A 25,444-nucleotide genomic window follows, 5' to 3' on the forward strand; every position below is an offset into this window, starting at 1 on the left:
AAAAGCTCATCATCACTGATCATTAGAGAAATGCAAATCAAAACCACGATGAGATACCATCTCATGCCAGTTAGAATGGCAATCATTAAAAAGTCAGGAAACAACAGATGCTGGAGAGGATGTGGAGAAATAGGAATGCTTTTACACTGTTGGTGGGAGTGTAAATTAGTTCAACCATTGTAGAAGAAAAGTGTGGCGATTCCTCAAGGATCTAGAACCAGAAATGCCATTTGACCCAGCAATCCCATTACTGGGTATATACCCAGAGGATTATAAATCATTCTACTATAAAGACACATGCACACGTATGTTTACTGCAGCACTGTTCACAATAGCAAAGACTTGGAACCAACCCAAATGCCCATCAATGATAGACTGGATAAAGAAAATGTGGCACATATATACCATGGAATACTATGCAGCCATAAAAAAGGATGAGCTCATGTCCTTTGTGGGGACATGGATGAAGCTAGAAACCATCATTCTCAGCAAACTATCACAAGGGCAGAAAACCCACACTACATGTTCTCACTCATAAGTGGGAGTTGAACAATGAGAACACATGGACACAGGGAGGTGAACATCACACACTGGGGCCTGTCACAGGGTGGGAGGCTAGGGGAGGGATAGCATTAGGATAAATACCTAATGTAGATGATGGGTTGATGGGTGCGGCAAACCACCATGGCACGTGTATACCTATGTAACGAACCCGCACGTTCTGCACATGTACCCCAGAACTTAAAGTATAATAATAATAAAAACACAAATTGAAGTGTTAAGAGGAGCAATGGCATGAAGTCTGTTTGAGGTGACCTCAGAAAGGGGAGAACCACAGAAACAGCAAACGCGGCGAATCTTAACACCGGCTGAATCTGGGCTTCTCAACCTCAGCTCAGCTGACAATCGGTGCAGACGATTCTGTGCTGGGGGCTGTCCTGTGTAATGGAGGGTGTTTAGCAGCCTCCCTGGCCTCCACCCCCAAGATGCCGGTAACTCTCTCCCAACCAAAACTGTCCCCAGACACGGCCAACTGTCCTCTGTGGGGCAAAATCACCCTCAGTTGAGAACAGCTGGTATGTAGGAGGGATTAATATACTATTTCCTCTTCTTTTGAATATAGATTTTTTTTTTTTTAAGTTTCAGAGTGCAAGTTTTAAAGTCAATGGAGGAACAAAAGTGTGAAAAATCACAATGCTAATTCAGTCTCTTCTGTGGTTTGGAAAATCTTCCCGAGGAGTATAGCAGAGTCTGCCTGGGGCCCCGAGACCGGAGGCCCCAACTCCAGAGAATTTCTCAGGCCGGTCTGGGACCTTGGTGTCAGAAACCACCTCAGGCCAAGGGAGTCAGCATCACAGGGGTCTGGGGGCTAGGAATGGGCATTTTCTTTTTAAAGAGCATTAATATTTGAAAATAATTTCAAACTTACAGAAAAATTGCAAAAATAAAAATCATACAAACAACATATATATGCCTATACACCTTTTATCCAGATTCATCTGTTGTTGATTTTTTTTTTTTTTTTTTTTTGAGATAGAGTCTCACTCTGTCACCAGGCTGGAGTGATCTTGGCTCACTGCAACCTCCCGCCTCCCGGGTTCAAGCCATTCTCCTGCCTCAGCCTCCTGAGTAGCTGGGATGATATTTTATTCCATTTGCTTTATACGTTGTTCCCCTCCTCCCCCTTCCCCCCACTGCCCGCCTCCCAATCTTTACAAACACACACAGTGTTTTTCCTAAACCATCTGAGGATAAGTGATATACACCATGGCCCTTTCCCACCAAATACTTCATTGCATATTTCCTATAAGCAGATACTCTCCTACGCATCATGGCCCGGCTATCCGAGTCGGCAAATGTCACATCCAGGCAGTCCTTCGCTTCTCAGCCACCCTCAAGGCTGTCCCTGACCCAGCTGTGAGCTTTGCAGCATGTCTTTCCTCCTCCCAGGCCGAGTTCAGGGCTGGGGCTTGCATTAGGGTGTCGTGTCCATTTTCCCTATCTTTTTATTAACAACTTTAAGACACTATTCCCGTACCAGACAACTGGCACACTGAAGATGTACAATTGCATGTTTTTTACCCTATTCAGGGTGGTGCCACCATCTACCACAAGATGATTTTAGGATATTCCATCTCCCCGTGACCTTTACCCTATACTCACTACCCTTAGTCTCTTGGAATGAGACATTTCCACTGCTTTTATCTCCTATGATAATGACATATTTGAGGACCACAGTCTTCACCCTTTTTTTTTTTTTTTTTTTGAGACGGAGTCTCACTCTGTCACCCAGGCTGGAGTGCAGTGGCTTGATCTCGGCTCACTGCAAGCTCCGCCTTCCGGGTTCACGCCATTCTCCTGCCTCAGCCTCCCAAGTAGCTGGGACTACAGGCACCTGCCACCACGCCCGGCTAATTTTTTGTTTGCATTTTTAGTAGAGACGGGGTTTCACCGTGTTAGCCAGGACGGTCTCGATCTCCTGACCTCGTGATCCGCCCACCTCGGCCTCCCAAAGTGCTGGGATTACAGGCATGAGCCACCGCACCCGGCCACCCCTTTTTATTAAAACAATTTTGAGTTTGTCTGCTATTTCCTTGGGACCACCTTCAGAGCCAGAATCCTGCGAGAAGAGCCAGAAACAATGGCTTCACAAGGACCTGCAGCCAAGCTGAACAGCACAGCACACACGAGGAGGTGGTGTATTTATAAATAAGCGAAGAACGCTGCCGAGAGAAACACACAGCACCGGAAGACCAGTGTATGTGGAGGCCACTGGGCCACACGGCCAGGTGCCAGGAGTTGCAACTCACCTCCACAATTGCCTGCCTGCTGGCGGGGCAACCTTACAAAATATTATTATTATTTACTCATAACAATAACAATTGCTCGGAAAATAAAACTCAAAACAGGCAAAACCATTGGAACACCAAGACGAGACTTCTACAGGTTTTATTTTAAACATATGTTTCTAAAACAGTCAGTGGTGAGTGCCAAAAAACCCAGCATCAAGTCGATTTTCCTTTTTCTGTGTACATGACTTGCTTTGGAAACTGCCTATACATGCCCTACATTTTTTTCTCTCATCAAAAACAATTGAGGAACAGTACAAGGAGTTCTGAAGCATAACCTAGTCGTTTCATTCGAGTGGCGAGAGAGGGACGTGATGTGATGTGGGTGCCACGTAAGTGTCGTGCTGGGGGCAGTTGGGAAAGAGTCTGCTCGTTCCATCGGACTGCCCAGAAGAGCAGGGGCTTCCACTGCACTTTGCAAAACAAGCCCAGCAGGTGGCTGCCCTGCAAGCTGCTCTTGGAAGGAGGGGAAAGGCTCTCCCTTACCACTCTGGACTTCCCTGGGGGTTCAAGCCTCATGCAAGAGAGCCCAGTCAGCATTTAAGCCCCAGAGGCAGGTGTGATCTGCTGTTCCCCTCTTTTGGAAATATGGGTCTCGTAAGGTCTCTCCCTGAAGCTGTGTGATGGAAATCAACATTGTGTGTGTGCTAGCTCAGCATAAAGAAAGGCTGCCTCGCCCTCACCCTGCACACCACAGAGAAAGATCTGTTCCAAGAGAGTCAGGTCACTGCGATCCTCAGGGGGTCAGAGAACCAGGAGGCTAATAAAACAAAACAGATCAGGCACTGAGTTCCGGGAAGTTACTGAGCACACATAACAACTGCAGAACGATCCCAAGTAAAGAATATTCTCAGGGACACTGATGGAAAACATACCATGAATTAACATGCGTTCAAGGCCTTCTCTGGTCCTGCAGCCTTTCGTTCAAAGAGCTCACAGCTCACCAAGAGGGTAAACACTGCTCTCGGCCAAGGCCATGATTCAAAATCCTGGCTTTGGGATCCTTCAGGGTGGGATGCGTTATCATGAGTCCTCCTAGGGTATTCATTTATAGGTGATATGAAATAGAGTTTACCGTCATTTTAAATAAAGACACTAGGTGAAATTTAAGACACATTTCGAGGAGAGGAAATATAAAACCAGAAATGGCAAGACATTGCCATTGCGAGAACTCTGAATCACTCATCTAGGGCATAGTCTATCTTGTGCTCAGAATACGTAAATAGTTAAATCAAGTACATCCCATATTATTTGTATTTCACAGAGTAATACAATTCTTTTGTTTCAGTGGCATAGGAAGCAACAGTGTAACTAAAATATGATACTCTTTTAGCCTAAAAATAATGACCTTAAAAAATAAATTCAAATAAAAACTTAATTCCTAACGGCTCTGAACAAAATCTCTCATTGTCTCCCAAAGCGTGGAGACGTGTGTGGTTAAATGTCAGGTGACTCTTCCACGTGATGTCTGGGGACTGCAGGAGCTTCCCTCTAAGGGTTTACTGCCGAAGCCTGAGAGAGAGAAAAAGCATGGAGAGAAATTGGCAACTGGGACTCCTGAACTTTCAGAAAAGGGCTCCCTTCATTTGAAAAAGAGCTGCCCTGTTTGTATATAGCCATAGTGAATCTGTCATTGGGTCACTTTTTTAAGCAGGAGTGTGCCAAAGTGTATGTGTGTGTGTGCATGTGCACGCACACACACACACACATGGTTTCCTGGTCATGATACACTTGGTATTATTCATTTATGGCTGTACATGGCCGCAGGTGTGCTATGGAAAATGCTTATTAGAGCCTTTTATGAAAGGAGAGGCCAGGTTGTCAAGAAAAGACTAAGAAAAATGGAGAATTACTTTACCAGGAGGAAAATAGAAGATAACATTAGATTGTAAATGGAAAAAAAAAAAGTAATGAGATGAGAAACAGGAGATTTGATGCCAGTGAGATGTGAAACACTGATAATTACAGAATAATGATGACGGCCACCATTTATGGAACCCCTGCTATGTGTCATGCTAATATTTAATAAGCACTCTCTCATTTAGTACTTAAAAAGACTTAGAAGGTCTCACGAATCTGACCATTTTGTGGAACAGACAACTGAAACACAAAGAGATTACATAGCTTAAGACCACACAGCTAATAAATCAGAGATACCAGACTGGGACCTAAATCAGTCTGACTCCAGAATCAGTTTCAAGGTTTCCTACTGAAGATTTGTGACGATGATAGGAATAGATTTTGTTTTGCTTGGTTTTGGTTATTTAAAAGACAAAAGTAAACAACATTTTGGTTTAAGAATGTGGGAAGAAAGCCCAGGGAAGAATGCAGATACAAATCGGCAAATGAACAACAACAAAAAAATGAATCCAATGCAGTGAATTCAAGATAAAGTTAAATAATACAATCAAGAGTTGCCCCTGCTTTCTTACATTGCAACAAAGAATGGGAATTAACTGCGGCTGAAGTCCTTCTTCATTATCAGGCTTTTGGCCAAAAAGAAAGGAAGGCTTTGCATTTGAATGGAGGTAGCTGGAGCGAGCAACGTGTCACTCAAGCCTCTGGCATCTTTGTTCAGCTTCATTAGGGAAGAATCTCCATGCGCTCATTTAACTTAGTTTATTAACCTCAATTCTGAATAAAATGTTAGTCTCCAACTTAATTTTGGAATTTTTTAAAACAATAACCGGGAAAGTTTTGTGTTTTATTTATGTGATCGTTGATGTGAAAATGGCTGTGTCAATATCTTAGCATCTACATTAGACAAAGTCAATCATCACAGTCATTTAAAAACTCCCTTCTATATAAATGAGAACTATTCTCTTATGTAGAGAATAAACATGGTCTCAAACAGTCAAAAAAAAAAATCCCCACATGGTAGTTACAAAGCTTCTTACCAGAGGAATTTGGTTTGTGACACATGTGTTCTTCAAGTCACATTTTTTATAAAGAGAATTTTGTACCTTAAACTCAAATTAATAAAACAGGTAGGAAAATTGAGAAATACTTATATTTCCTTTTTGGCTTACCTTAGTCCTCATTGGGGGACATCTTTTTTTTTTTTTTTGGATAAATATCTTTCAGATAGTTTTACAAGTAGCAATTGAAACGTTACACAAATTGTCAAATTCTCTTTCATATAAAAGAGCAATATATTTCTTTGTATGCTTGTAAAAATAATTGTTTATTTCTTACTCTTTTATGAGATTGAAAGTACTAGAACACAACAGAAACAGGCTTCAGAGAGAAAAAAATCAAAGGAGACAAAAAGATGAAACCAAAACTCGTCACAAAATGCTCTTGGAGGTACTTTGTAGAAAAGTAAACGAGCAAATGTCTCCATTGCATGTGAATTGGAAAACATAACACACAGCTGTCAAAATCCACTCAAGCAGGCCGGGCGCAGTGACTCACGCCTGTAATCCCAGCACTTTAGGAGGCCGAGGTGGGTGGTTCACCTGAGGTCATGAGTTCAAGACCAGCCTGGCCAACGTGGTGAAACCCCATCTCTATTAAAAATACAAAAATTAGCCAGGTGTGGTGGTGCATGCCTGTAATCCCAGCTACTCGGGAGGCTGAGGCAGGAGAATTGCTTGAACCCAGGAGGCGGAGGTTGCGGTGAGCCAAGATTGTGCCACTGCACTCCAGCTTGGGCAACACAGTGAGACTCTTATCTTAAAAAAAGAAAGAAAAAAAAAAAGAAGAAAAAGAAAATATCCACTCAAGCACTCAAGCAGTCCCTATCAACATGACTGTAGTTTATTTCATGAACAAAAGTGGAGTGTGTGGGAATCTCCCATCAGCTGTGCCCAAAGTTTTCGTAAATATTGGTTAAGTGAAGCGGGTTAGCCGCTCCTCTTCCCCCTCTGCTGTTTGCTCTGGCACCTCTGTAGTTAGCATTAGAGCCGCTGCAGGTAACTGTGCTTTCAGTCTGTTTCAATTCTGGCTTCTTGTGTTTGCAATGAAGTCATCCCACAGGATACAATCAATCGGCACCACTTTCTTTACACATTGGGCTCAAAATGAGCTGGTCTGATTGGTCAGAACCAAATTTCTATTTCTTCCACCAAGAGTGGTAACGGCCACTCTGATAAAACAAAGTCAATTCTAGAGAGAAAGTTCATGCAATTTAGAACTGTTTTGCCCTTGTGAAGAAAAATGGGTCATACCTTTTGGATGCTAAAAAATGTTACTGAGCCACAGGTACTACCTGCCTGTCTTTTGACTATGTTCAACATTATGTAGGTGATCTTGGATTAATTTGTTAATTAATTCAATAAACACTGAGTGCCGATAAATGTCAGGCTGGGTACTGGGGAAACCAACATGGGTTAGACCATGGTTCACATACTCCATGGTCCTTCTGGTCTCGTGGGGGTGACCAAGAGGTAAGAAAGTATAAATAAATAGTTATTGATGCTGGGTAGCAGTTCATGCATGGCACGCAAGGTTGAAAGAGGAAGTCGTCGGCTGTCACTAGGCAGGCAGCATAGAGACGGGAGTGAGAGCTAAGGACGGCTTCCTGGATGTGGTGACCGCACACCAATGCTTCTCCTAAGTCTTCTTGTTTGCCTCCAAAGAAGGTCTTTCCCAATTTTTACAATAAACCAATGCAAAAAACCCAACGTATTCTTCAAAGAAAACTATCATTTAGGCTACAAGTTCCATACAATACCCATCCATATAATATTGATACAATACAGACAATATCATCAGAAATAACAGTAATTATTTGGGATGATGGCCATGTCCCAGGCACTGTATTAAGGAGTTTTTAATCTTCCAACAACCCCAGGTACTATTAGTATCCAAATTTATACATGAAGATGAACGCAGATCAAGAATGTCCGGAAGGTCATCCGCTTAGTAACCAGCCGAATTAAGGTTTGAATCCGAGCTTTCTGACTGCAGAGGTCAAGGTCTGAGCAACAGCAAGGAAGACCTTTCCGAGTATTCTGCATTCAAGAGCTCGAGAGCCAGGCTCTGTGATTCTGGAGGGGCCCCCCAGCACCCGACCTCAGGAGCCATGAGGTTGATTCGCTACTCACGTGTGTTCATGTGATCTCTGTACGTGGGTGGCATGTAACGTTTATTGCTATGCTCATGAAAAAGCATTGAAATGTTAAACGAAGACAGTACGAGAAACCTGAATGTAAAAGGTAAGCTTGATAATTCCAAAAGTATGCATCTTTTATTTTTTTCTAAAAAAAAGATAAGTCCCAGTGTCTGTCTGTCTAGCACCTATTTCACAAGGATTTAAAACCAAGCAGCAGAAGTGCCCCATTTTCCTCAGATAAATATTTATGAAGTTTTAATTTGCTTTCGCATTGGAAGTTATCGATCCTTTTCCCTCTTCAATTACAAAACCTTATCACGTACAAAGAAGCTTCTTAGAAAGGAAGTTAATGAACACCAAATTTGTTATTTTGTTGATTTTCACTTCCCACCGTGGCACTGTGCTTCTGGAGAGAGGGCCATCGTTACTGCAATTATACTAATACACTTTCATTATTTAACAATCAGCCACACACATTCTAGAAGAGGAAGAAGTACAAGTCTGAAGGAGGAAAGTTCAGATATTGCTTTAGCCTGATAATTTCAACAGTCAATGCTATTTCATGGACAATGTTATACTAGCTGATTAACATAAATACTAATAAAGAATCTAGCAGATATAAAAGCAGCTTGTGCTACATAGGGATTTTTTTTTTTTTTTTTTTTTTTTTTTTTTTGAGACACAGTCTCCCTCTGTTGCCCAGGCTGGAGTGCAGTGGCATGATCTTGGCTCACTGCAACCTCCGCCGCCTGGGTTCAAGCAATTCTCTTGCCTCAGCCTCCTGAGTAGCTAGGACTACAGGCACATACCACCATGCTCAGCTAATTTTTGTATTTTTAGTAGAGATGGGGTTTCACCATGTTGGCGAGGCTGATCTCCAACTCCTGACCTCAAGTGATCCAACACCCTCGGTTTTCCAAAGTGCTGGGATTATAGGCATGAGCCATCACGCCAAGCCTACACAGGGATTTTGATCATAGCTTTATGACTGACTCAAAATAATTACAATAATTATATTGATAGTTTTATAGTTATACTGATATATATTACATGATACCATGTTCTACTCAATTTGTGATTACTATTATTTCATAAGTATAGTATCTGTGTACATATCTGTCCACCCACCCAGCCATCCACACATTCAGCCACCCAGCCACTCAAGAAACATTAATTACGAGCCTGCTAAGTGTCAGGTGCCATCTTGGGCAGTGAAAGACAAATGAAACAAGCGAATGAAAGAACAACCTTCAGAGGAAGGAGAGAGGCAGAAGAGAGGCATACTGTGGGATTCCACCTCCATTTCTCAGTTGGTTAAAATTGCAGCTTTGTGTTTGCCTTCACTGGCATTACACCACTTCTTCTGCAAGCAAGCCAGCTGTTGACAGTCAGAAGATCAGGCCTTTGGCGGCAGTCCTTCTGGACTGATGAATAGTTGCAGGAGTCCCTCCTGGTGTGGAAGGAGCTGAGATCCACCGGGAGATTACATGATTTCTGGGGTGTTTAATTGCACGGCCCGGTCAGCGACCATTAGTCCGCTGCCTACACAATGCCTTTGTTTCTCAGATGGTAGCAGAGGACATCCTTCAGAAGACATGTAAAGCACACGATTAGGGAAACAAATAAAAGATGGAAGTTCACCCTCACACAGCACCGGCAATGCAGTGCATCCCAGGAAGTAACCACTGACGGATGGCACGCCAGGAAACAGCGGCCCTGCTGCCAGGTGCCCCTCTGCCTGGTGGCTGGCGAGTTTCCTTTGACTTGCCTTGTCAGAATTATATTTCAAAAACATGAACATGTAGAGGGAGTATGTGGTACAATCAGAAGTCTGACGTTGAGGGCCAGATATCTATCACAGCACAGCATACTTATTTGCAGCATCTAAGACATGAAGACATCTAATAAAAAACATTAAGGGACTAAAAACACATTTATAGTCTCGTACAAATGGAATTTCCTTAACCAGGGACCAAGATTTGTCCAGCAAAACAAACAAACAAAAAAAACACTCACTATAAATCTTTCTTCTGGATGTGTTCACTTATTTAATGAAAGTTTATTAAATTCTTGATCTTTTCAAAGTATCCTTTGTAGACAAAAGACGTAAAAGCATGAAAATATCAGATTCTGCCTTGGGGAAGTTTAAAATGTCACTGGAGGTATAGGACTTACCAGGCACATGAGAGAGAGAGAGAGCCTGCGCCAGGATGTGAAGAGCCCAGATTTCATGTAAGTTGCTGCGGGGATTCAAAGCAAATATTGATCATGGTGGGGCAGAAATAAACATCCGTGAGGTCAGCGGAGGTGGGCCTGAGGAGTGTAGCAGAAGGTTTTGCGTCCCTAGCGTCTCTTCTATTTGGATGACCCCCAGTCTAATTCTCGGGACTATGGGGATTTACATAAACATAAGAAGAGTTAATTTTCCCGCCTCCTGGCACGCAAGCGTGCAATCCACTAGAACAGGGGTCCCAAACCCCCGGGCCACAGACCGATACCTGTCCGTGGCCTGTTAGGAACCGGGCCACACAGCAGGAGGTGAGTGAAGCTTCATCTGTATTTACAGCCACTCCTCATTGCTTCCATTACTGCCAGAGCTCCAACCCTGTCAGATCAGCAGAAGCACTAGATTCTCACAGGAGCTTGAACCCTAATGTGAACTGTGCATGCGAGGGATCTAGGTTGCATGTTCCTTACAAGAATCTAAGACCTGGTGATCTGTCACTGCCTCCCATCACCCCCAGATGGGACCGTCTAGTTGCAGGAAAACAAGCTCAGGGCTCCCGCTGATTCTACATATTATGAGTTGTATAATTATTTCATTATATATTACAACGTAATAATAATAGAAATAAAGTGCATAATAAATGTAATAAGCTTGAGTCATCCCAAAACCACCCCCTCAACCCCATTCCATGGAAAAAGTGTCTTCCACAAAATTGGTCCCTGGTGCTGGAAGGGTTGGGGACCACTGCACTAGAACACCACCCGTGTGCGAGCAGGGCGTCACATTGTAAAACACCTCGCCCCAGTCCCAGGATGGCTACTGCAGACAGGTGAGCTTCACCTCCTGCCATGCCATTTACACACCATCCTGGAAAAGCAGAACAGGTGAAACAGCCATCTGGGGCAAGTGGTGAAGTGCAGGCTTTTTGAAGGCATAGCTGATAAGTCAACATGTCGTCCGCACTTCTAAAATAAAATTCTTAATTCATATAAATGTTTTTTGGATGTCTCCTCTGTTCCCACACATTATCCTAAGTGCTTTGAGTATGACAGTAATAAAGACAGAGTCCTGGCTTCATCTTTCCCCAAAGTACAACCACAGGAGCCTGTGACATCTTTTCTCCTAGAGCCACAAAATGGGCACCCACTGATATGTCAGGAATGGATGGAAAAGTGAGTAAATTATAGAAGGTTTTGAAATCCAAACACGGAGATGTCAATGGCGATTTCCGTGTAACTGCAGAAGAATCTATTACTGAATTCTGTGACGAACACTAAAAACTAAGTCCACACTTAATAAATGCTTATGTAACACAATGAAATATCTAATAATCTTTTCTTACATTATTATGATCCTTATATTTTACTTGATTTTCTTCAAAAAAGTGTGAAATATCTATTAACGTCATAACTCTGAGCCAAGGAATCTGGACCTAGTCCTACCAAATGTGTACCAGAACCAAGACTGTGTCCCATTGAAAGCAGAAATATTTCAGCCCCTTCCAAGAAGCACTCAGTACCTTCTTCTCCCCCAGTACCTTGGGTCTTCCCAGTGTCAATCCAGAGCATATCAGAATTGAAATACCAGATAAAAGTGAAATGCAAAGTGATATTTCGGTGCCGTTACATTCGGTTTTGTGATATCAGCAACTTTTAGATAATACTAATATGAACAAATTAACCTCTCATAGGTTTTATTATGTTTCATAAGTAATAAAAGAATGCTCAGCAGAAAGCCCCCAGCTCTTGAGTGTTACATAAAAGTGATCTCAAATTTTTAATATGGTGCAAAGCTTGTTAATCCTGCTTGGATTTCATGCTTAAACCTTCATTAGTACATTAGTCTTCCAAATATAATTTATTTAGACTTAAGTACTCCAATTCTTATGATGAAGTGGCAAAAGCTGTGCCGTATTTTGCAAATTGCAGATGACATTTTCTAGACTAGAATTAAGGGATTCAGTGCTAAAGTTCAATTTTTCATGGTTTTGTCAAAATTTATTATTTGGGCACCTTCACAACCTGATGACCTTTCCGACGGCTGCCACGCTTCAGTTCTGTCTCTTGTGTTTGTGCTTGGTCTGTTGACAGCCACGTTGCAGGAAAAATGAACCCCAGCACACAGCAGCAGAACATACACAAGATCCACCTGAGAGGACCAGAGTTCAAATCCTGCCTTTCCCTCTGCAAGTGTACAACAAGGGTACAAGGACGTCACGAGCCCTGCCTTATTTCTTCGGGACTCCATGAGGACTGGAATCAAAACTTTAGTGACCATCACCATCCTGTGTGGGGAAAACTGAGGTGGAAAGGGCACATCCTGATGGATTTAGAGACCAAGCCAACATGGCACCCTGACCATGATCTCTTATTGGATTAAATCTACCCATCTAATGAAAGCACGGGTTGGAGTTTCATTTTTTCTCTCTTTCGGGGCCATATATCCTTTCAGGACCATCTTGCACATGGTCTGGATTTTGTAGCACAAAGCTGGGTCCTGGCTTCCTTCTATGGGTAACAAATGCTGTGGGGTTGTTGCTTCATCTAAGTCACAAAATTCTTTCATTTTGAGGTCCATGAAGAAAGAAAGACATTGCTATTGCATTGCATCTTTCAAACATATTTTCATTTTTTAACAATGGTGTAAAATAAAAAGGGTCTGAACTTACTCTTCAGCTTTCTTTTGTGGAACTTCTCTTTGCCACACAGGGCTATGCCCTATAGCCTTAGTGAAATGACTCTGATCATCTTAGAGGGGCAAATGATAGCATCCTTTTCTGAACACAATGCTCCCACTTTGCAAGAGTCAAGGGTTGCTGGAATATCTTGATTTCTGTTAACATCTGTTTTTTTTGGATAGAGGGAAAGTAATTTTTAGAAAGTACATAATGGGGCCAATTGTGGTCTATTATATGCTTAATGGGTGAGATTACAAGTGGAAACTATAGCAAAAAAGCTTCCCAAAAGATGGAGTTTGACAAGCAACAGTGCATTTGGGGGACAACATCTAGGATAGCAAGAGAGTAAGACACACCATCCCATGGGGAGCAATTAGAGAAACAGAGATGATTTGAGTGAGAAAGAGCAGACCAATGCACAGTGGCTGGAGCTACACCGGCCTGGGCAGCCCAAGGCAAGCAATAATTTTACCATCATCATGACTGTCTCAGGAAACAGACCATCTCAGACGAGAGCACATTCTCCTGGCCCCAGTTATGAATCAACTCCTGAGAGAATGTTTTCAAAAATATTTGAAGATTAGCCAGGGAAATGAACTAGATGACCAAAAACGTCACTTGTAATTCCAAAGTTTGATGATATTTTGTTTAAATGTTCTGTCTAGACTTGTGCTGTTGCTAGAAGTCACTGACCTCTATCCGGAATGACAACCACTCAGGCCAATGAGAGCTAAAGCACTAAGAGAGGGGACTGTGCCTGTCCTGTGTCCCCAAGGGTTGTGGCAAGGATGCCCGTTAGCAGGACCCGGTGGGGATGCCTCAGGAAACCCATCTCTGTGTCTTCCTTGACTGCTACCTTCTAACTGGACAGTGTGAAGTGTTCAGTCACTAGGCTTACCATGTTGTAATCCCCGCGGGGCAGAAAAACCCTATCGATCAATATACTTAGCAACTGTGACCTTTGAGAGGACCATTTAGCCAATAAGGAAGAAAAAGTGAGAGTCTATTGCTGGAGAACAGCAATGTGGAGCAATGTGGTGCTTGGTTGAAGGAAAATTTCTGTCTGGGTCTGCCTGGCTGGGCAGTAATCTGAATAGAAGAGCTTTGGCCTCCCTTGGAGCTATCACTCCAACTCCTCAAACAAGGGAGCAGCATCTGAGTCCCAGAGAAAAGTTCAGCCCAACACACTGTATTCACTTGAACAAAGGTCATTTATTTCTGCACTCAATTTTGTAGTTCTAGGGACATGGGGATGAATGGGAAGATGGAAAAGGCCATTCTGTGTGGCATTTGGCTGAGTGTGGGGGCAGTGGGCCATAGAGGGGGGCAGGAATCACACAGTGTCTGGACCAGCAGACAACAGGAAGGGGCTGGAGCCTTAGGGAGGGGGCAAGAAGCAGGTCATCAAGAGCAGAGAAGACCAATGACAGAGGTGGCCGGGGCTGGAAGAAGCAGAATGCATCGCGGATGGACAGAAGATGACTTTTAAGTTTCTTGTGAAATTGACATTTCTGCAGGATGGACAGCAAACAACACTTTCATCCATATTATTTTTCTTTGATCTCTCAAGCAGCTCTGGGAAGCAGGCACTACCATCTTTGTTTTATAGATGGGGAATCTGAGTCATCATGAGCAAATATGCTTTCCTGAGGACACACAGTCACTAACTAGATCAATCTCCAACTTTGGATTCCAAATTGCATGGTCTTCCCCTGTGCCTTTCACTGTCTTGCAGCTCCTCTCTGCCCCAGTTTTAAGCTAATTACATGAATGACAGAGTAACTAATTTCTTCTTTCATTCCAATGTTTAGGTGCTGTTTATATATAAAAATCTCTGTATCGTGGGAATTACTACATCAGTAAAACTTTCATACTTCTTAAAATACAGATACAATACAGGACAGGCATCCTCTGAGGACTTGTCCACTCTGGTTGTCTCTGTCTGATTTTTATTGTTCTTATTACCTCTGTTTTTTAAGTTCTCCCTAACTGTGAAGGAAATGAAATAAAAAAAAAAACAAACAAATTTAATGTTGCAAATAAAATACCAAGCGGCTTTTTGCTGCTGGGGGCATTTCAGTAAATGATTTCAACCTTCCTTCTAGCCTCTTCTTAAAGCCAAGGAAATCAAAATGCTGACACACAGGCGCCGGGGTGCCCAGCAAGTGGCTGTATTTGATGTCTGTAGGCAGAAGGCTCAGGTCTGGAGTCATCATGAGGTGGGAGCCCAGGTCGGTGTTGTGGGATGCCCTGGCTGGAAACTCCACCCCTGGGGCTACATTGCTCCTGCCCCTAGAGGGTGGTGTTAAGGCAATCCAACCCTAGGCTACTTCAAAGTGACTTCACAGAGGCTGTCTAAAGGAAGAGGCGGAGCTGCAGGGCGGGCACAGAGAGGGCACCAGATGGGAATATGCAAGGCACAGCACGCTGGCCACAGTGCACAGGTTTTAATATCTTGCTGGAATTACTTGATGAGCTAAAGTGAAAGGAGTTTTGAAGACCTCCTTATGTTCCACTAGGTCCAGGGTAAATGTGCACAAGGCATCACATGCTACTCTGAGTACCAGATGACGCTGTCCCCTGAGCCTGACATTCCTGCAGATGACTGGGAGCGTAAGATGAGCATCCAAGAAAGAATCACATGTCTGCTTTAGGTCAGAGAGTGCTGGCTAATCAGACACCTAAGGGATCTGCAAAGAGGAAGTGCAGGTTCCCAGGACAGGCCACTGGAAAGCCAGGCTGTGAAGGGGCAATGACAGCCCAGTCCACCCTATGTGACAAAGAGCTTCTGGACACTGCAGCTTGTTCTCACTGTTTGCTGTCCTCTTCCTCCCGACTCAGGTTCCCATGTCAGCTTCTTTCCTCTGACAAGTCTGGCTCATAAGGGCAAAAAGATGTTGAGAGCAGAGTCCAAAGCCTCAAAGTGGAATCTAAGCTTTTACAACTCAAAGCAAAGCCCCTGAGTTTCTGTGGACCTTTGCTGGACTCCATGTGTACCACTGGGTGTGCTCTAATTCTCTTGGCCACATCACTGTTGAAAAAGCCTTCAAGATTCAGTGTGGTCTCATTCTGTTGCCCACACATAAAACGTGCATCGAAATTCCTTCTTTTCCAGACTCACTGAGTGGGGCACCTGCAGAATGGTCCATCTGTTTTTTTCCTTCAGGGTTACTTTAAACCTATTATGCCTCATGCATTTGGTGGGCACAAGGAAGAAAACGAAAAAAGGCCTTGCCTGTGTGTGAACTTACAGCTCAGTGTTAGATAACATTCTTATTTCCTAATTTCAGGGACCTTAATCAGTCACAGGCATCTTCTGTGAGTGGAATCATTTTTCTTTTATTTGATCCCATGACATATCTTTATATGCCCTTTAATCCCCTCATCTTACCTTTGGGAATCTTTTTTTCAATTGCATTTTAACTATTACAATTAATCATTCATTATTTATCCATTTATCCATCCATCTTATCCATCATCCTTTCATCCATCCATCCCCCATCAACCCATTTATCATCCATCCACCAATCATCCATCCATTCATCCATCCATAATCCATTCATCCATTTGTCGCCCATCCATCATCCTTTCATTCATCTATCTGTCCATCACTCATCCATCCATCATCTATTTATTATCCATCTATCCATTCATCATCCATCTATTCACCATCCATCTATCCAGTCACCATCCATCCATCCATGAACATGTTCTAAGCATCAGGTGCAGTGTGAGCCCTGTTGCACAAAGGTCCCTTTTCTCAAGAAGCCCACATCCTAGAGTAGGGAGACAAATGCAGATACAATGAGGGCTTTAGGAGCACTGAGGAAGGAGCCCTGGACTTAAGGAATGAAGGAAGGTCCCACAGACCAAGCGGCATACAGAAGGATCATGATGAAGGAGAAGGGCTCACCAGGCATAGAAAACCGAGCAAGGTGTTTAGACAGTGGCAACAGCACGTGGAAAGAAACCAAAGCAGGAAAGAGCATGGAGCATTCCAGGAATGGGGAGAAGTTCAGTGGCGATGAAGAATGGGGTATACAGTGGGGAGTGTAGGAAGGACTGAGGCAGAAGGACCAGTTGGGGCCAGAATGTGAAGGGCTTCAAATGCCAGAGTCAGCTTCCAACTCCTCGTCTTCCTTGTCCTTTGTTCTATCCTCATTTATCATCAGGACAACAGCAGCCACAAGTACGGCTGCTCTACTCCACGGATACCACCAACTCTTAGGACTGTTTTTGAGTGCTGACTATGTGCCAGGCATGTGCTAAACATGCATTGCCATGTTTATGCCTCAAAATAAGCTATGGGTAGATACTGTTGTGATTCCCACTTTACAGATGACAAACTGAGGACAGATTGGGTTCCCTGTCCTGGGCTACAGAGCTGGCACTCAGGGGCACCGGAATCTACCTGCGGGCAGGCTTGCTGTGGAGCCCATGCTTTAAGCCCCACAAGCTGTCCCTCGCCTCAGTGGCTCCCTTCTCTCTGCTTGACCTTTCATATGTCCAGCCTCTGCTCTGCAAGGCTGAGCCTCCTGCAGAACCTTCCTGAAGACGGCATTGCGGTAATCCCCAACCCTCGGACTCCCTAGGCCGTGTGTGCAGCAGCTCATTTCACTCTGTATCTCAGGCGCACATCATCACTCAGTTCTTAATCCTGTAGACGTTTGTCTCTTTTCAGGAGATGGTCACTGAAGACCCAGCATTGTGAATGGGATCCTGAGCTCACTCTTCCAAATGGTTGTGCTGAGTGCAGCCTCGATGGCAGGCAGTCACTAAGGACCGGGGCCAGGCTTCCCCACCTGTTGAGACATCCCATCTGTCTATCCAGCCTTCTCAGGTTGGGGCAGAGGGGACTGGCGTGTAGCATGCCTGCTTCTGCATCTGCCCAATTCACTCTTTTTTTCTTTTCTTTTTTGTTTAGACGGAGTCTCACTCTGTCACCCAGCCTGGAGTGCAGTGGCGTGATCTCAGCTCACTGCAACCTCCACTTCCGGGTTCAAGCAATTCTCCTGCCTCTGACTCCTGAGTAGTTGGGATTACTCAACTACTCTTGCGCCACCACACCTGGCTAACTTTTGTATTCTTAGTAGAGATGGGTTTCACCATGTTGGCCAGGCTGGTCTCAAACTCCTGACCTCAAGTAGTCCACCTGCCTCTGCTTCCCAAAGTGGTGGGATTACAGGCATGAGACACCACACCCGGCCCCAATTCATTCATTTAGCAAAAGCCGGCCAACCCTCCAGCCAGCTGTGCTGGAGGCTGGGAATTTCACCAAAATTCATGTGTATGCTTCTGCCCTTTGGGAGGTTCAAAGTCTGGTGGGAAGCAGACAAAATGTGAAGAGTGTACATTACAGCCTGTGCTGTTTTGTCTATGAAAGCGACAAACACACTAATGGGAGACTGAAAATGAGAAGGTAGTGAGGAACAGACCTCTTTGAAGTGATGCTATGGCGGCTGAGAGCAAAGCTGGAAGGTGCTGGCCTTGTGGACAGGTTTGGGGAGGAATGTTCCCACACAGGGCAGAGGCAGGAAAGAGCAGAGCAGCCCAGGAATAGAAATAAGATAGTGGGGTTAGAGCACGCAGCAGGTGGGAGGCACAAGATAATGCTGGAGAGGTTGACAGGCCAGGCAAATGCCAGGGTGAAGAGTCTGGGAGAGTTTGGGTTTTGTTTGAGTTGCCATGAGTTTTGTCTTTTTTTTTTTTTTTTTTTTCAGACAGAGTCTTGCTCTGTCACCCAGGCTGGAGTGCAGTAGCACAATCTCTGCTCACTGCAACCTCCGCCTCCTGGGTCCAAGTGATTCTCATGCCTCAGCCTTCTGAGTAGCTGGGATTACAGGCGCCTGCCACCACACCCGGCTAATTTTTGTATTTTTAGTAGAGATGGAGTTTTGCCATGTTAGTCAGGCTGGTATTGAACTCCTGCCCTCAAGTGATCTGCCTGCCTCAGCCTCTCAAAGTGCTGGGATTGAGTCACCCGGCCCAGTCTATGAGGAGCCTTTATGGGGTTATAAACTGGGATTACCATTGTTTAGTTTATGCGTTAATCCTTCCAGCTGCTGAGTGGAGGATAGATGGGGGCAAGCAGCAGGAGGGGAAGCCTGGAGGAAGTTAGCAGGTGACCGCATGAGTCCAGATGAAAGGTGATGATGGTTTGGACTGGTTCAGCGCAGGGTCACTGGGAAGGAGGAGCTGGATGGATTCAGGATTGATGTGTATAGAAGGAGATGGATCAGAGAGGGTGGGTAAGGAAAGAGAGGATTCCTAATGTTCTGGTTGGAGTGATGGAAAAGACTAAGGTGGGGGGAATAGGGGACAGGATTAGGACAAAATTTAAGACTTCCGAGGTTAGTTGACAAAGATAATTCAACAATGTTGAATGCTGTGGACAATAGCTTAACATAGGGTTTGAGAAGGTGAACTCAGGAGCCAGCAAGCTCGAATTTAAATCTTGGCTCTACTAATAACTAGCTCTATTAGTCCACTCTCACACTGCTATAAAGAAATGCCTGAGACTGGATAATTTATAAAGAAAATAGGTTTAATTGGCTCATGGTTCTACAGGCTGTACAGGAAGCATGGCTGGGAGGCCTCAGAAAACTTACAACCCTGGCAGAAGGTGAGGGGGAAGCAGGCACGTCTTACATGGCTGGATGAGGAAGAGAAAGAATGGGGAGGGCTACACACTTTTAAACCAGATCTCGTGAGCACTTATTCACTATCACAAGAGCAGCACCAAGGGGAAAGTCTGCCCCCCGCCCCATCCAATCACCTCCCACTAGGCTCCACCTCCAAGTTGGGGATTACAATTTGACATAAGATTTGGGTGGGGACACAGATCCAAACCATATCACTAGCTATGTGCCTTTGGGAAAGTTGCTTAACTTCTCTGTGACTGCTTTTTTCATTTTAAAAAGGAGGACAATCTTTTTGTGGATCTTATGAGAACTGCATGAGTTAATATACATACATAAAATGTGTAGAATAGTGCCTGGTACATAGTAAATAATGGCCACCACCCAATAAGTTATAGTTATTACTAACAACAAACATACACTGAGCACCCTGTCTGCTGGAGGCACCCCTGTCCTGGGTGCAAAGGGACACAGGGACATCAGCTTTACCTTCCAAAGGCTTATGTTCAATGGGAGTAATAAACACAGATTTGTTCATAAAATACATCTTTAGTTACTCCTTGTGTCAGCCAATGACCACATTATTACACAGAAAGAAGAATAACAGGATTCCAAGAGAAATGTGACATGGGAATCAACCACAAAGATGTCTATATTCATCCATCGCACATACTTAACTTACAGTTCTAAATCTCTGTTTGTACTTCAGTAGACGGGATCCCCCTTGGGAATATTTTGAAAATGTCCTTCACTACCAGTTGATTACAAAACTTCTGAAGTGGTTAAAGAATACTTGAAAAGATCAAATTAAAGCATGGAGGCCAGTGAAATTTTGAAAGATATGCCAAAGACTCATTTCAGCATGTGACTATCTAGTCCTCCTCAAATGGCCTTAACTTGACTGGTCTAGAGCTGCAGGTTTCTACCATGTAATTCTGCAAGAGGCAGAAACATTCAGCTTACTCCAATGGGAGAGAGTCGCCAGCCTTTGCCAAAGGGGCAGTGTAATGGATTTTTAATTTTTTAATCTTTTTGAAAAGGACAGACCTCTGGGCGCAGTGGCTCATGCCTGTAATCCCAGCACTTTGGAAGACCAAGGCGGGTGGATCACAAGGTCAGGAGATCAAGACCATCCTGGCTAACATGGTGAAACTCTGTCTCTACTAGAAATATAAAAAACTAGCCGGGTGTGATGGCCCGTGCCTGTGGTCTTGGCTATTCAGGAGGCTGAGGCAAGAGAATCACTTGAACCTGGAAGGCAGAGGTTGCAGTGAGCCGAGATCGCGCCACTGCACTCCAGCCTGGGCGACAGAGCGAGACTCCGTCTCAAAAAAAAAAAAAAAAAAAAAAAAGACAAACCATATGCAATAGACAAGACTAAATAAACATTTCCAGAAGACAATGAACTCAGGTAACCAGTATGACGGTTAAGGTTTTGCTTAATTTGCAAAGTCATTGTAATCTGATGGCAATGATGGACAAAATCTATTTGATTCCTGCCACTGGTCAAATACATTAGAGAAATGTGCTTACTGGGTTAATTTATTGTGTGGTTTAAACTGGGCACTTTAAATAAAACTAAGCTATGAAACCCAGAGAAGGGGTAGATTCTTTCTTTCAAAAGATAAAGAAACAACAACGGCGTTATCACACCTTTTAAACATATGAGAGAGGGCCAGGTGCGGTGGCTCACGCCTGTAATCCCAGAACTTTGGGAAGCTGAAGCGAGTGGATCACATGAGGTCAGGAGTTCGAGACCAGCCTGGCCAACATGGCAAAATCCCACCTCTACTAAAAATACAAAAATTAGCTGCATGTGGTGGCGTGTGCCTGTAGTCCCAGCTACTTGGTAGGCTGAGGCAGGAGAATCTCCTGAATCTGGGAGGCGGAGGTTGTAGTGAGCTCGTGTCATTGCACTCCAGCCTGGGAAACCAAGTGAGACTCTGTCTCATGAAATAAAATGAAATGAAATGAAATAAAATAAAATAAAATAAAACATGTGAGAGAGGCCTGACATCCGAAACCAAAGTTGAGGGGTTGATTTGGAAACAGAGAGACTGCTGTTGTACAGCCTGAAATGCGTTGGAAGCAGTGATGTTCTTCCTGGAAAAGTTACACTTGTGAAATGAAGAGAGCACCATTCAAGAAACACTCCAGGTGCTTATTAGGAGAAGATAATGAAAAATATACATAAGACTTTAAATACAGCGTGTTATGTAAGTAAATGTTAAATCAAACTTTGGAGTGGCTCAGTTTCAAACAACTAAATATCCCCGGTGCTTCTGTCCCTTGCCAGCAGTCACAGACATCAAATAAGTTCATATGCTCAAAAAAAAAAAAAAAAAAAAAGCTTTCTGGATACTGTCAGCCCACCTGTGTGCAGACTAGAGAGGAATCCTTTAAGCTTTCTGAGACAAATAAAAGGCAAGGAATCAAAGGGAAGTGTATACCTCACCATTTATCGGGAAGCAGACTTGGGTAATCTGGCTGAGCCAGTGACAAATAAAACGTGATTTAATGTAGCATTTCTCACACGTAGAGAAAGTCTCCAATTCTCAGAGACCCCGGGTGTTGACTCACAGTATTTTTATCCCAATAGTATTTAAATGTATGCAAGAATAAAATGAAATATAAATGTATGTGTATAACACACCAATCAAAACAAATTCACAAATGAAATACAGAGTAAATTACCAACCCAAGACCACTCAACTGAAGGATATTAATTCAGCCTAATGGATAATGTGGTTTTGTGGAAGCAAAATTGCTCATTCAGAGCTTCAGGGTAGAAAGTTGCAACCCTGGTTCTAGATCTGCAGTGAATGTTTCTGTATTTGCCTGTAATCGTACCCTTGTGTATACTGTCTGTTGACATATGTACGTAACACAGAATGCTAGGAACATCTTCAAAACTTTGTCTCAACGGGATAATCGGACCTCATGTGGCCCCCAAAATTCTGCTGGCAGGCAACGCTTGAATGCCTATGGCAGTGAGGTAGAATTTGATAGCCTTGTTACTTTAAGGTAAGGTCACATGATTGCAGTATGAAAAAATCTGCACTAATTATGTATCTGCCTTAAATATTGTTCTCCTTTATATGTAGAATCTTAAAAAGTTAAGCCTTAAAAGCAGAGCTTACTAGGGGTGGGGGGCTTGGGGGTGGAGAGATGTGGGTCAAAGGACACAAAATTTCGGTTAGGAGGAATAAGTTCAAGATCTACTGTGCAATATGGTAACCACAGTTAATACCAGTGTATCATATTCTGGAAAATTGCTAAAAGAATAGATTTTAAGTGTTCTCACCACACACACACAAAAATGTGTGAAATAATACATATGTTGGTCAGGTGTGGTGGCTCATGTGTATAATCCCAGCACCTTGGGAGGCCCAGGTGGGTGGATCACCTGAGATCAGGGGTTCGAGATTGGCTTGGCCAACATGGTGAAACCCCATCTCTACTAAAAATAGAAAAATTAGCCAGGTATGGTGGTGTGTGCTTGTAATCCCAGCTACTCGGGAGGTTGAGACAGGAGAATCGCTTGAACCCGGGAGGCAGAGGTTGCAGTGAGCCAAATCGCACCATTGCACTCCAGCCTGGGCAATAAGAGCAAAACTCCATCCCCCACCCAAAAAACAAGAACAAAAACAAAAACCAACATACGTTAATTAGACCAGTTTAGCCCTTCAACAATATATACAGATTTCAAAACAACATGTATATGATATATATGATTCTTAAATTTTTCAATAAAAATAAATACAATTTTAAAAATCTGCATTATGTATCAATCTTAAATATTGTTGAATTCTTAGACACCATTTTTAAATATGACTACTCTATTTATATGATACAATTTATATGATAAACTTGGGAACTGATATCTAAAAGACAGGGGTCCATGAAACTGTTAAGTTACCTAAAACTTGGAAACAAGGTGAAAAGCTCACTATGTCTGCTTTCAAAGTAAAACCCGATCACCGTCTCACAAGCTGGCCTAGAATGCATCTAAGTGGGGCAGGGGTTAGCGGATGGCCTCCAGGGGCCTGTTTCTCATAAAGTTTTATAGGAATGCAGCTGCTTATGGCGGCTTTTGTGTTGTGGCAACAGTGGGGTAACTGCGACAGAGACTACATGGTCTGCAAAGTCTGAGATGTTTAATAACTGGCCCTTCACAGAAAACGTTTGTAGACCCTCATGCTAGGGGATGCTATTTGGGTTGATTTACCATTTGCTATTGATTAGGGACCCGATTCTGTAAAGTTAGATGTTAACTTGCAGAAGACTGAGAAATGGCAAGTGATATCTGTCAGGCAGAAAAGATAAACCGCTGAAGTGACGGTTTCATTGCCTGGAAGAACATGAGCCGGTTCTGGATGTGAGCTAGCAGGCTTCTCTCAGCCTTCCTTGTTCTCCCTGAGCCTGCTTCGGCATCCTGCTGGTTCCCTCATCAAACAGCTGCATAAACCTTTGACAGCTGCTCACTATAGGTTTATGTGAGAGCCATGGCTTTAACTTTCTGAAGTTTGTGCTTTGACATAACTTGTTTGTCTACATTTGATTGAAGACACATTTACTGAGCAACTCTGATTGGCTCAATGACCTACTGGGCCCCTTCTATGTCACTGAATCATGTTGGATGCTAGGTGGGATACAAGAGTGGGTAAGAACTGGAGTTGACAGAAAATAACTCATCCACTCAAATAACTACAATACATAATACATGTGCTCAGAAATAAATTTGTGTAGTAAAAGTCATAGTTCATGGTAACTGCCTGATTAGTTATAGTTAGTTGCTGGTGGGTGAGATTATGAATACTTAAAGATTTCCTCCTTTCCTTTCTGTAATTTTCTGTAAGGAGCATCTGTTGCTTCTTGTAAAATAAAAAAAAGTGGGGAATTTGATTTTAACTTTTCAAAAATGTCAGGGAAAATCAGGGAATGTCGTTTGGCTTCAGTGGGTGACTAGGGGACAAAGGAAAAATTCAGATAGGGCAGGGGATCTAGGCTATAGAGGCCTTGGAAGCCGGGCTGACAAATTTGACCCATCATTTTGGGTAAGAGGGAGCTGCTGTGGCTTTAAGATGGGAAGAAGAGAAAGAAGTAGAAATCTGCTGTGCAATCCAGACCTGAGATAAAGAAGACACGGTCCCAGGTGGAGGCAGGGGTGGTGTGGAAGACACGGCTAGGCGAGGAGCTATTTGTAAAGACAGACTTAGAGATGATGAAGCAAAGATGAGCTGGTTGGAAAGGGCACTGACTAGGGCCCCTACAGGGAGTGACAAGGCATCTTTTGGACAAAGTCCGTTGCTGAACTCTGGAAGAAGCCAGCTGCATCTGATCTGTCCTCGAATCCCTGAGGCCGAGCCTGGTGCCCAGAACATAGAACATGCTCGGGATACATGTCCCAGGCTTGAGCAGAAGGGAGGCAAGTTGAGGGTTTTGGTGATGCAGCCTGGAGGCTGTGCACCACAGGAGGTCCACAGCAAGACTGTGAGTGACCCTGTGGGAGAGGACAGTCGTGTGCTTCCCTCCTGGGGTTGCAGAGGAAGCACAACCAAACCAGGAGTCTGAAAAGGAGCAGCACAAAGATGGAATGGAAGTCAGGGAATTTCTCGTTGCTGGGAACTAAATGACTGATTTAAGGAAGGCCGGATGGTTGAGCATCTGAGGACACAGAGGTAAGCCTGAGAAACAGACCTGGGTTTGGCATGCAGGAGCCTGCCTGGCTGCATTTGGTATTTATATATCACTGGTGCCCAACAAATAGTCAATGAATTTGGAGGCTAAAGTAAAGACACTTAGGTGGCCATGTGACAGAGGGAAGCCAAGCTGGTAGGGACATCTTTGGGAAGGGAGGGAGGTTATGAGTGGAGAAGAAGCAAGAAAATGCTTCACAGGCCTGAAAGCCCCAGACAGCGGGTGGCACGTGGAAGGCCTAAGTCTCCACCACGCATGGGGTGCCATCACCTCCGTGAACTGCAGGAATGGGAGAGG

General features: G+C 43.8%; 1 protein-coding gene across 3 annotated transcripts in view; it reads right to left on the reverse strand.

Moving 5' to 3' along the window:
- ADAM12 (ADAM metallopeptidase domain 12) overlaps positions 1-25,444 on the reverse strand; it is a 375,334-nt gene that overhangs the window by 159,702 nt on the left and 190,188 nt on the right. The gene's annotated exons all lie outside the window — the stretch shown is intronic.

Source organism: Pan paniscus, chromosome 8, assembly GCF_029289425.2.
Source record: "Pan paniscus chromosome 8, NHGRI_mPanPan1-v2.0_pri, whole genome shotgun sequence".
In the NCBI taxonomy this organism is placed as follows: Eukaryota; Metazoa; Chordata; class Mammalia; order Primates; family Hominidae; genus Pan; species Pan paniscus.